This window comes from Lepidochelys olivacea (assembly GCF_965140295.1).
Source record: "Lepidochelys olivacea isolate rLepOli2 genome assembly, chromosome: 1".
NCBI classification, from domain to species: domain Eukaryota; kingdom Metazoa; phylum Chordata; order Testudines; family Cheloniidae; genus Lepidochelys; species Lepidochelys olivacea.
The window spans coordinates 195,623,027-195,633,889 of record NC_140411.1 but is presented as its reverse complement, the minus strand read 5'-3'; positions in this window follow the sequence as shown (position 1 = coordinate 195,633,889).

The following is a 10,863-nucleotide window of genomic DNA, read 5'->3' as shown; positions in this document are numbered from 1 at the left end:
ACCCTGTAAAACTTGATTGGATGTTCCTGATAGTGCAATGCAAAACATGATAGATTGCATGCATGGTCCAGATTAACGTTTATGGGGATGCTCTTAATCTGCTACTGAAGATTGGGAATGCTATAGCATTTCACATCACTCATGGCTGCGGGTGTAATACACACATGCTCTTTCCTCACGTCTCCTTTCATACTCTGTTAGTAACTATATTTCCAAACCTGGAATTAAACACTAACACCTTCTTATGTTAAAAAACACCTTTTATAGCCACCGTATTATTTTTTCATCTTCTGTACTGCACATATTCATCCTCCTTACACCCGTGTTCAAGAGGAGGACAGACAAACGGCTGTTTCAGCAGCTGATGCCAATGCCATTTCATGGTTTGTGTCACTTGAAAGTGGCGTAGGTAGCACTGGGTCCAGCATGATCAATCTGTTTTCCTTGCAAATGCTGACATGGTTGGTCACTGCTCATTTGTTATTCTTGCCTTGTTGGGCTTCTCTCTCGTTTTTTACTACCCACTAGAATAGACAACTTGATTATGATTGGTAACAATGACAAACAAGGGCATTAGCCCCTGCACAGCTACATTTAGAAAGGTTAATACTGCTCACTATTTCTTTAACAGATGGTTAGGTTTGGAAAAGGAGGAACTTTGATAAAGTGCACTTGTGACTAACCTATTTTTAATAACATTACATATTGGAGAAGAATGCAATGCCATTTATCTTCTCTAGACCCAGATAGTGTCAACATGGATGGCATGGTCTTACTTAGAGAGGTTGTCATCTGGTTTGTGTAAAAGCCCATTTATGACACCTTACTGTTTTCTAAAACACAAAATGCATCTTGTCAAGGGCTAGCTGTCCCTTAAAACATGAGATGCATAATAAAGTCTGTTCTTTAATAGCATGCCTTGGAAATAAAATAGCTTATACTACTGAAGAGAGCTCTGCAAGTTAGAGGGATGCTATTGCTAATAAACAGATATTTGGAGACTTTGTCTTTTGATTCACGATTCCTTGGTCACTCCATAGAGTAAGCTGTAAAAGAGTATCCCTCAGTGAGGTGCATCATAGCTGTATCTAAAGAGATTTAGAGCCCACTGTTGTTGACCCAAGGGCCCAGCTAGGTCATTGCTCATTGCTGCTTGTGCATCCACAAGCGAGGGGTGTTATATTAATTTAGGTGGAATATATGGGCCCAAAGAGTCAAAGGTGCTGATATGACCTTCTCACCGTCCAACACGAAACAGTTATAAACAAGGACTGGCATTCAAAGACCTCAAGCTGCTTAGTATCATGGCAAACACATTATAAATCAGAGGTGCTGGACCAATTTCTCCTGTGAGGTGTTCAGAGCCATGGAACCAAACTGTAAACCCTGTATGTGATGGAAACCACTTCAAGGGCAGCACCCTTAGTTCCAGCACCTATGTTATAAATCCTTTTAAACTTTTTATTAAAGATACAGGAAAAGAAGAAAAAACAGTGAAAGCCTTTGAAATGTAAAGTGTTAAGCAATGCTTTCGTTTTAACATCCCTCATTCCCTTTCACTGGAGTAAATTTTTAGAAGGATACCCTCTCCCCTGGTTTGACAGTCTTTTAGATGGTATTACCATTATAAATATATTATATATCATATGTAATGGTAATACTGTCTTTGGGGAGAATAGAAGGAGATAGTTGAGATGGGTTGGAGCTGTTATTGTTAAAGTCTGATTCCATTTCCTATAAGACAAGAGAAGGCAAACAGACACTAGAGGGGAGAGAAAAGAACAACAAAGACAGAAAATGCAGTTTCTGTCCCTGGTGTTGATTTTCACTTGCAACCTCACTTCTGGAGACACACAGACACAGCACACAGCCTTATCCAGCATTCTGAAACGTGGCACACTTGAACCAGCATCGGGCTGTTGAGGGCATTGAAAGTAGCTGCCTTTCTGGTCACAGGTTCACAGCAGTGCTGCAAAATATATAGTCTTAGCTGGCTAAGCCAGACTTTTCTTCAACAGAAGGAAAAAGGAGAGGGATAGGAAAGAGACACAATAAAGGAGGGAAGAAAAAAAAGACAGATGGGGTGTGTGGGGAGAACAACAAAGTCTCATGTCCCAGGTAGCGTTTGGGATTTAGCCAGAGCCGGTGGAGATGGTGATGTCATCCGGGTCTCTCTCATGGCCCAGACTAATCATGACATCTCTGAGGATCAGGACAATGAAGGCCCAACAGCGTTACAGTAGAGCCCGTGGTCCCTGGAGAAGGTGGGGCTGACAGCTACCATGACACAGCTCACTCTCTTCCCCTTTTCAGTCAGTCACCATTGAAAGAGTGAGCTTTTCCCCCAAGTCTCTTTTTGAGGACCTCAGGAGGGAGTGATGAGTGAAATAGCCCTCTCATTATTTTGTCCTCCAGTTAGGCCTGACTTCCAACACACCCGTTTTGGTTCATTGATTTCCAGTCCCACTCTTCTCTTACTTACCAGACATGGTCCTAACACAGTCCTTCAGTTATATCAGTGGGCCTTTTTTGTTTGGACTAGTTCAATCTGTTCCCTTTTTGCACCTTTCCCCATCAACATGTGTTATAGGCTATTGTGACACTTTATAAACTTTTATCCACTTTCCCACAGTTAGGCTCACAAGTGGGGTAAATTTGTAGGCTCAATTATTACAACAGGGCACAAATGAGAAGAAAGAGATCAAATGAACTAGAGTAGTTTGGTGTGCTTTTTCAGAGACAAAGGTCATCTGCACAGTAGTCATTCCATGGGGAGAAAAATGTTCAAGTCACATAGAGAGGGAAATTCATGGGCATTATGTATGGACTGGACCTCTTTCCTCTTTCCAGAATCTTGGTTAAATTCTTTAAGGATTTGTGCTCTTTAAGATAGTTTTGGGAAGGGACAGTAAGAGGAGTCAGAGATAAGACTGTCTCAAAAAGTAGAAAAAAAGCTAGCTATTATTTTAAGTGGGTTCAGGAGCTTACACAATTACACAGGAGCTCTGCCTACACAATTATGCTCTGCTACACCAGTAAAATTAAGCATGATAAAGCTGACATTATTACACACACAAAATTAAATTACAAAACAGGATTGTTGTTTTTGGAATGTGTAAGACAGCTAGATCATATCATTAGCATTGAGGGGTTTCTTTGCACGCCTCCCTGAATTTCATCCAGAGGAAGCAGGCATGCTAGATAGCTTTCTAGGAGAATACTGAGTCAAATGGTTGCAATGACAAGTACCACCAGTTCAGTTTCTGCCCACTATAGAGAAATAAATTTCACAATACTCATTTCTGAAGAGTTTAAATGGTATTCATTTAAATTGTGTACAACATTTACAACTTTGCTGCTAACTAGATCAGTTCTCTGGTGCGCAACAAGCAAGCTACTACTGAGAAATATATCTGCTCCTGCCCTCAAATTTATTCAGGCCCTGCCCACTGAGAAACAGTACCTCAGGATCTGGCTGTCCAGTATGGGACCTTTCTGGTGGATAATATTACCTTCCCCATCTGTTCCTGTTACTCAAGACACAAAAAGCTAGATTCCAAACGCTAAGCAGATCTGAAACAGTGCTCTGCTGTGGTTGCCAGGCTGCTCAGTGAGGGTCATCTGCAACAGCATCCTTCTTTGAATGACCACATGCAGCAAAGGCAGATTACAGCACCCCATCTAAAAGGTTTACTTACAACTGCCACTGTCAAGATCCACCACCTGCACTTGGTAACACCCAAACAGCTCATCAGAACAATGTATAATTTCAAAACAGCTGTAGACTCCCTGCAATGCCTTAAATGTCATCTCACTTTTTCCTTTACCTAATGGATGTTGCTGAAATCTACATCTTTGTATGGAGTGAACTTTCAATAAGTTGCACAAGCTCACATTCTGTCTAAGGACTTTACCAGATAAAAGCAACTGAATCATTTAAAAAATTACCTTTCATTAAAAAAAAATATATATGCCGTTAGTTTACATAGCATTTACAAACAAAAATGTGTTTTCCTGCCTTAATGAGCTTACAGCTGAAGTAAAAATCACCAGTACCCTAAGAAATACAGTATCAAATGAAAATATGAAACCTCAAAGGAAAATAATCTAACAATATATCAACTTCATACCACAAAAAGGTATTCACAGTCTCTGTTGTGTTTTCAGAAGACCACAATATCTGGCACATGATAATGCACTATGTTTCATACGGAAGCATCATGTGTGCTCCAATTCCATCCCAGGCTAAGATAATATATTACATTTTACATAATATATTACATATTACATAATATAATACATTTCAAAGCTGTCATTATGCTTTCCCCCTTGCTGACATTTGATCATTACGGTATCTTAAGAACTTCTAAATAGGTCATGCCTTTAGCGGGAGAAATCAGTTTCAGGAAGTGAGGCTGACAGTTCTTAAGCCTCTTACTAGTGATTACTGACATTGATGGATCCATCTGAGATTCCAGTGATGGACTTCTATACCCATTAGAGAAAGTAGAAAAACAGGAGCCAGCTAAACAAATGGCTCTCAGCTTTTTTAACTCTGCCCACTACTCCAAAAGGAAGGACTTTATCACATTCCCTCTTTTTGATCTTATTTCTAAAAGCAAAAGCTGTCCTCTTCCCTTAAGTCTCTCCTCAGACAAAAGCTTTTCCATGCTTCCAATCATTTTCATTACCCTACTCTGAAGGCATATTTTGCTCACATGAGACCAGACATTAATTTATATAATGACATATTTTTAGAATTATTCTTTGAAGCTTTCTTAATAAAATCTTTTTTTAAAACACCATTATATAATGAGTGTATTTTTTTTTCTTGAGCTGTCAATTTAGGTTCTAAATTAATTATGATCACCTAAGGAAAAGACCTATCAAGGTGTAAGTCGTTCAGGTTGTTTTTTTCATTATTCGGCAAATGAGATTTTATGGAGACAAATGCTATCATCTGGCCCATTCACCAGCATTTGTAGGCCCTGCTAAAGTTCCTCAGAGCCTGACTGTCTTCTCCAGCCTTGACTAGCCAATACAATGATGTTACCTACACATTTTGCCCAAAAGTTTTCATTCTACGATCTACTTCATAACACAGACCATCTCATTATCCTTACCTCCACCCAGCACCTTGCTTGTAACATTCTCTCTGCTCAAGTAGTTCAAGCACCATCTTGTGATAAGAGGCTCCAGCCTAAAATACACGTACGCCTTCAAACATGAGAGATATTCAGCTGAATTCCTCTCAGTGCCAATATCTGCTGTGGCAAACTCAACTTGGCTTTGCTTTTTATATCAAGTCATCCCCTTCATATGGGGGCAGAATTAGGGATGGTCTATGCTGGTCTCCTGGGTCTTTTTGAACATAACATTTTCAGGTTTATTCCCTTCAGACACTCCATATCAAGGAACAATCTTGCTAGCAAACAACTTTACAGGTTAGTTGGTAGCTATGTCTGGTTGAAGCTAATATCAGACTGTACTACACATTTAGAAAAAATAAGCAGGGACAGTTTAATCTGTGAAATAATGTTTTTATCAGGATACTTTGAATACCTTTGCAAGTGCCAGAAAAACAAGGCTTACATGACTTAGGTTGAAATTAGACATCAAGGAGAAGTAATAGCAGGAAGCAGAGAGAAACAGATAGTTTTTCCTTTACGTGTACTCTGTATGTAAAGGGAGGATTCCGCCCCCCCCCCCCCCACAAAGGTACAGCTGTGGTGAGCTGTCCACCTTGTCAGGAAGCTCAGACAGTAAAACGCCTAAAAAGCAAGTCATCCTATATACTACCAGAAACCTTGCTTTTCACCAAGAGCTTGAACTCCTCCTCTGCTCTTCTAGGATATTCTGAAGATCTCAAAAGTGGTTTTACAGATATTACCACAACAACCTTCATGAGATAGACGTTATGGACTTTTTACAGAGAGAAACTGTCACAAATCAAGCAGGTGGTATGAACAGGAAAGGAACCAGGGAATTTAGTGCTCTGACCAATAAAGCACATTCCCTGCGAAAATATGATGCTTATAGAGTCAGACTAGGTACAGTGAATTCGCTGATCCATAATCTATGTGCCAAAGGGCCTTTTACATTAGAGAATTGCTAGCTATGAGTAAGGAGTTTGAGCTGATCTAAAGGCCAGCCCATATGCTGACCTTCAGTGCAGTGCTCAGCTCTGCTTCAGTCACACTCAGATATGCCCCTGGCCTTGCTTCCAGAGAGTGAGTAATGAAGACGAAAAGTTGCACCTCTAAATATGAGTTAACCCAACAACCAGCAAAGCTCCTGAACTGCCAGAGGGTGTTCCAGACCGAATCTGTGGAATCAGTTTCTTCTGAATGGAGTGTCTATATTCTCCTTCCTCCCTTCCAGCTGTGCATGAATATGTCAAGTCTGGGGCTAGATTGGTGCCTGTATTGAAAAGCCAGGGAGAAAAGAGAGGTAAAACAGGTAAGATAGGCAAGGTAAGGGTCAGAAACAAAAGAGGTATAAATTGAACTCCAGCATATTAAGATACTAGACAAGTCCAATTAAGCATAATTTGGCTGCAGAACAGAGTGGAGAAAAGAACTATACTGTCTGATGGGGTACACGATAGGTTAAGAGGCTGAGTGGAACATCAGGACTAAGTTGGAGGGTATTGGGAATGGGTTTATGTTGACATCAGACACACAAAATCCCATACTGTACTGTGCATGTCTGAGATTGAGCCCCACTTTGAAGGTTTTTTTGTTAGTGCTCTGATCAGAGATCTACTCTGACTGGACATTACAGCTACCGTCAGGTAGTTTGAAGTCAAGTTACCTTTGCTAGAAAGGAAAGCAACAGGTTAGTTTTCCAGCCACATTGGAGTAGGATGTGTAGCAACTTCTACAGTTGAACAGTTCTACAGCAGAACAGTTTGATTTGATTTTAAATGTATTCTCATCTTTGAAAGCTTAAAAAGATACTCAGAGAAAACAGATCAAATACTCGAACGTATATTTGCACCAAGCTACAGTAACCACCATTCTGATGGAGTCATGTACTTTGATCCCATACAATGATCTAGTGACAAAACACAATTTGTCCTTGTATGGTAATGTACAGAGTGACCCTCTGCTAGACCACTTTACACACATGGCGAGAGGATGGAAAACAGAGTGTCTACTTCAGTGATTGCCTCTAAAATTGCACATAAATACCACCACATCCAAAACCCAACCATGCACATGCATGTAGAACAAAACTTTATATCTAAGGGCACCTGAGAACTGGTTGAAAGTATTTTCATTAAAACTTTTTTTAGATGGAAAACTGGGTTTCTGACTAAACAATTTTTTTTTCAGGAAAAGCGTCTGCCTTGTGCAGAAAACTAACACTTTTCATCACAAACCTGAACTATTTCAGCCCAAACATGAAAACATTTTGATTTGCAAATGCTATCGCAGTGCTTCCCTTGTAGTTTGGTTGCTTCATGTCCTGGTTCTCTTCTATGGGCCACACTCCCCAGCTGGATGACCTCTCCCATGACAGGCTGGCTTCCATCTCCAAGAGAATGAGAACATGAGGTACGTGAACTACACCTTCCCTGAGGAACTGCTGCAGCAGGACTTCTGCCTAAAAACAAAATGTTCCATGGAGAATTTTGATGAAAACTCTTTATTTGAGTCAAAAATTTCCATGGGAGAAACCCAAACATTTTTCACCCAGCTCTAGCCACTTGCCTTTCCGGACCTCTTGCTCTTGGTGGAAACATTGTTATCATTGTTTCTAGCACTGCAGTTGTACACTGTGGCTTTTCCATAATGAAATTAAAAAACAGGCCTCTCCCTTACACATGTGCAGCAAAACATACTCCAAAACCTCAGAGACGTGTTTATAGCCCAAGCAGAAATGTTTTCCAACCCATCAGGGCATTATCCATCTTAGGACAATTATATGGCCTCCATTAAGGTAGCACCTCAGCGTCTCACAATTTTTTAATGCATTTATCCTCATAACACTCCTGTGAGGTAAGGAAGTGCTATTATCTTCATATTACAGATGGGCAACTGAGGCCAGTGTCTCAGGCACATCTAGCCCAGGGGTTCTCAAAGTTCATTGCATCGTGACCCCCTTCTGACAACAAAAATTACTACATAACCCCAGGAGTGGGGACCAAAGCCTGAGCCCACCCAAGCCCCGCCACAGTCCAAGCCCCACCACCTCGGGCAGGGGGACCAAAGCCAAAGCCCAAGGGCTTCAGTCCCAGGCAGGGGGCCTGTAACCAGAGCCTCACCACCCAGGGTGGGCTTCAGCTTTGGCCCCGGGCAGTGGGGCTCGGGCTTTGGCCCCAGGTGGTGGGGCTCAAATTTCTGTCCCAGCAAGTCTAATGCCACCCCTGGCGACCTCACTCAAATGGGGTCACGACCCACAGTTTGAGAACAGCTGATCTAGACAGTCAGTGGTAGCCTGCAGCAGCAAGCCTACCTCAGGCTCATGTTACCATGCTAAAAATAGCTGTGTAGACAGATCTTTTTAGGTTGGAGCTTGGGCTCCAGCTAAGGCTCTGACACCCACTCCCATCTATAGGTTTCAGAACTTGAGCTCCAGCCCAAGTAACAACATCTACACAACTACTTTTACTGCGATAGCATGAATCTGAGTTTGTCAACCCTGGGCTGGAGGCTTGCTGCCATGGGCTGTGTAGATGTACCCTAAGTGACTTGCCCAAGATCACACAGGAGGACCAGGAATAACCCCCCCGCCCACCACACAAACAAACAAAATGGACCCAGTCACAACAAGTACTCAACAGCAGGCAACTTTAGAGGAAGGCTAGACTGCAAGATCACAATTAGATTTCTAGCCAGATGGACATTATTGCAATTTTTACTTGAATTGGAAATAAACGTTATTATGTAGTCTCATTTCTGATTCTCAGACTAGCGGTGGCAGAGTTATCGTAATTTATATTGAAGCCAGGATAAAACTAAACATGTCAAACCAGGGGAGTCAGACAATTAAAAAACTTGGCACTATAATCCAAAAGCAGAACAAGAAAAATGCAGAAAAATGCCATTGCATAATAGTAGCAGCCACTATGTTTCATTTCGAAGTACGTGAAAGAATGAGATGTAGTCAGAAAATGTGGGCCACATTTAATCAGATAACCAAATTTGAGGATTTAGCCACCAAGTAAATCAAAAATAGCCCCAGCGTGCACTTGTGTTTCTAAGAGGTTTCATCTTCTCTTATTGATGTACACGCGGAAATTCCATTAGTGTTTCTGGGAGTTGCAGCTCACATGGAGTATAAATGCCCTAAGGGAGGGAAGGGAAAGAGGAGCATGAACTGAGCTGCAAAACAGCATTTTATAATTTATTGCAACCTTGAAAGGCAACAGAGAAGGATTAGGAAGCAGCTCTATGGATTTAATCTCTAAAAACAATCAGCACAGAAATTCTGTTTAACAAAGTCTCTAGCACCTGGAAAGGACCCTATTCCATAGATATTTCATGCATACAACTCCCATTGACTTAATTACATGAAGTAGGTACGGGATCTGGCATGGCACAAGAGGTGAGCAGAGAGCAAAAGGGAGCATGGCCTGAGAAACAAAACATTTTATAACACCAATCTCACAGACAGAAATGATGCCGTGTTTCAAATTCTGACTTTAAGCTTTCTGATGCCTTCTAAAGAATACCTTACATGCTTTCTTCCTTCAGACAATTTATTTCTCTGCTCAAAAGCCAAAGAATCCAAGACAGGCTCTTGCTCTAACTATTAGTCAATACTCCCTAATATGGAAAAATCTTGAAAGTGAAATTTCAGAAGAGCTCCACATGAGTAGAGAAAATAACTTCTCATCATTTCCAGCTCTCTACTCTATTATTCCATTTTATATGCCACACTTTAAAGGCCATTTGTCACATATTATTATGGCCAGGGTGTTACATTGGGTTTTCAGAAGATTGAGATTTGTGCCTTTGATATTACTGCCAATATATTTTGTTCAGGTTATCACATTACTTTAATAATAATTCATTCTGCTTAGTTTGATCAAGACTGTTTCATCAGAACTGCCTCGGTGCATTTTACAGACAATAATTCATAAGAAACATTTTTTTTTCATTCTCTTTCTTCTAAGCTAAAAGAAGCTACATCTCCTTTATGAATTTGATTTGCCCTTTGGCAAATTGAAATTATTTCCATCTGTAAAGTCCCCACTTTGAAAACCTTTCAAACCCTTGGGCACTGTAAACTGTCTTATTCCAGTTGCTCTAAAAAATAGACACTACACAACTGTTGTGATAATTGGGCCTTCAAATTTACCCTAATTGTGAGCTCAACAGTAAAAAGTGAGTAAAAGTTCATAGGGGTTCACAACAACTTATAATAATAAATATTGATGGGAACAGTTGCAAAAGGAAGACTGAATGACTGAATTAGTACAAACAAAAAGGCCTTCTGATATAACTCAAGGACTGTGTTAAGATCACACCTGGTAAACAAGAACATTGGGAGACCAAGTATCGATGACCCAAAACTGGTGTTATGGAAATGAGCTCTGTTGGTGGCCAAAGTAACGAGGGGATGGGCTGCTCCGCCCACCACTTCCTTTTGGATTTCTTAAAAAGAAAGACTTTGGGAAAAATATTGGCTCCAGAGTGAGCTTCACCTTCGTGACTGCCATCCCTAGACCTCCATCATCCTTATCTTCAGAGATGCCCTGACCAGACTGGGCCAAAGAGAGGGAACCGGATGACACTGCCACCTCTATCGGCTTCAGCTATATATTCCAACCACCACCTGGGATTGAAGACGGTCTTCCCTCCCTTCACCCTCTCCACGGTGTCCATTTCCCTCCCTAGCTTATTTCTTCTTTCC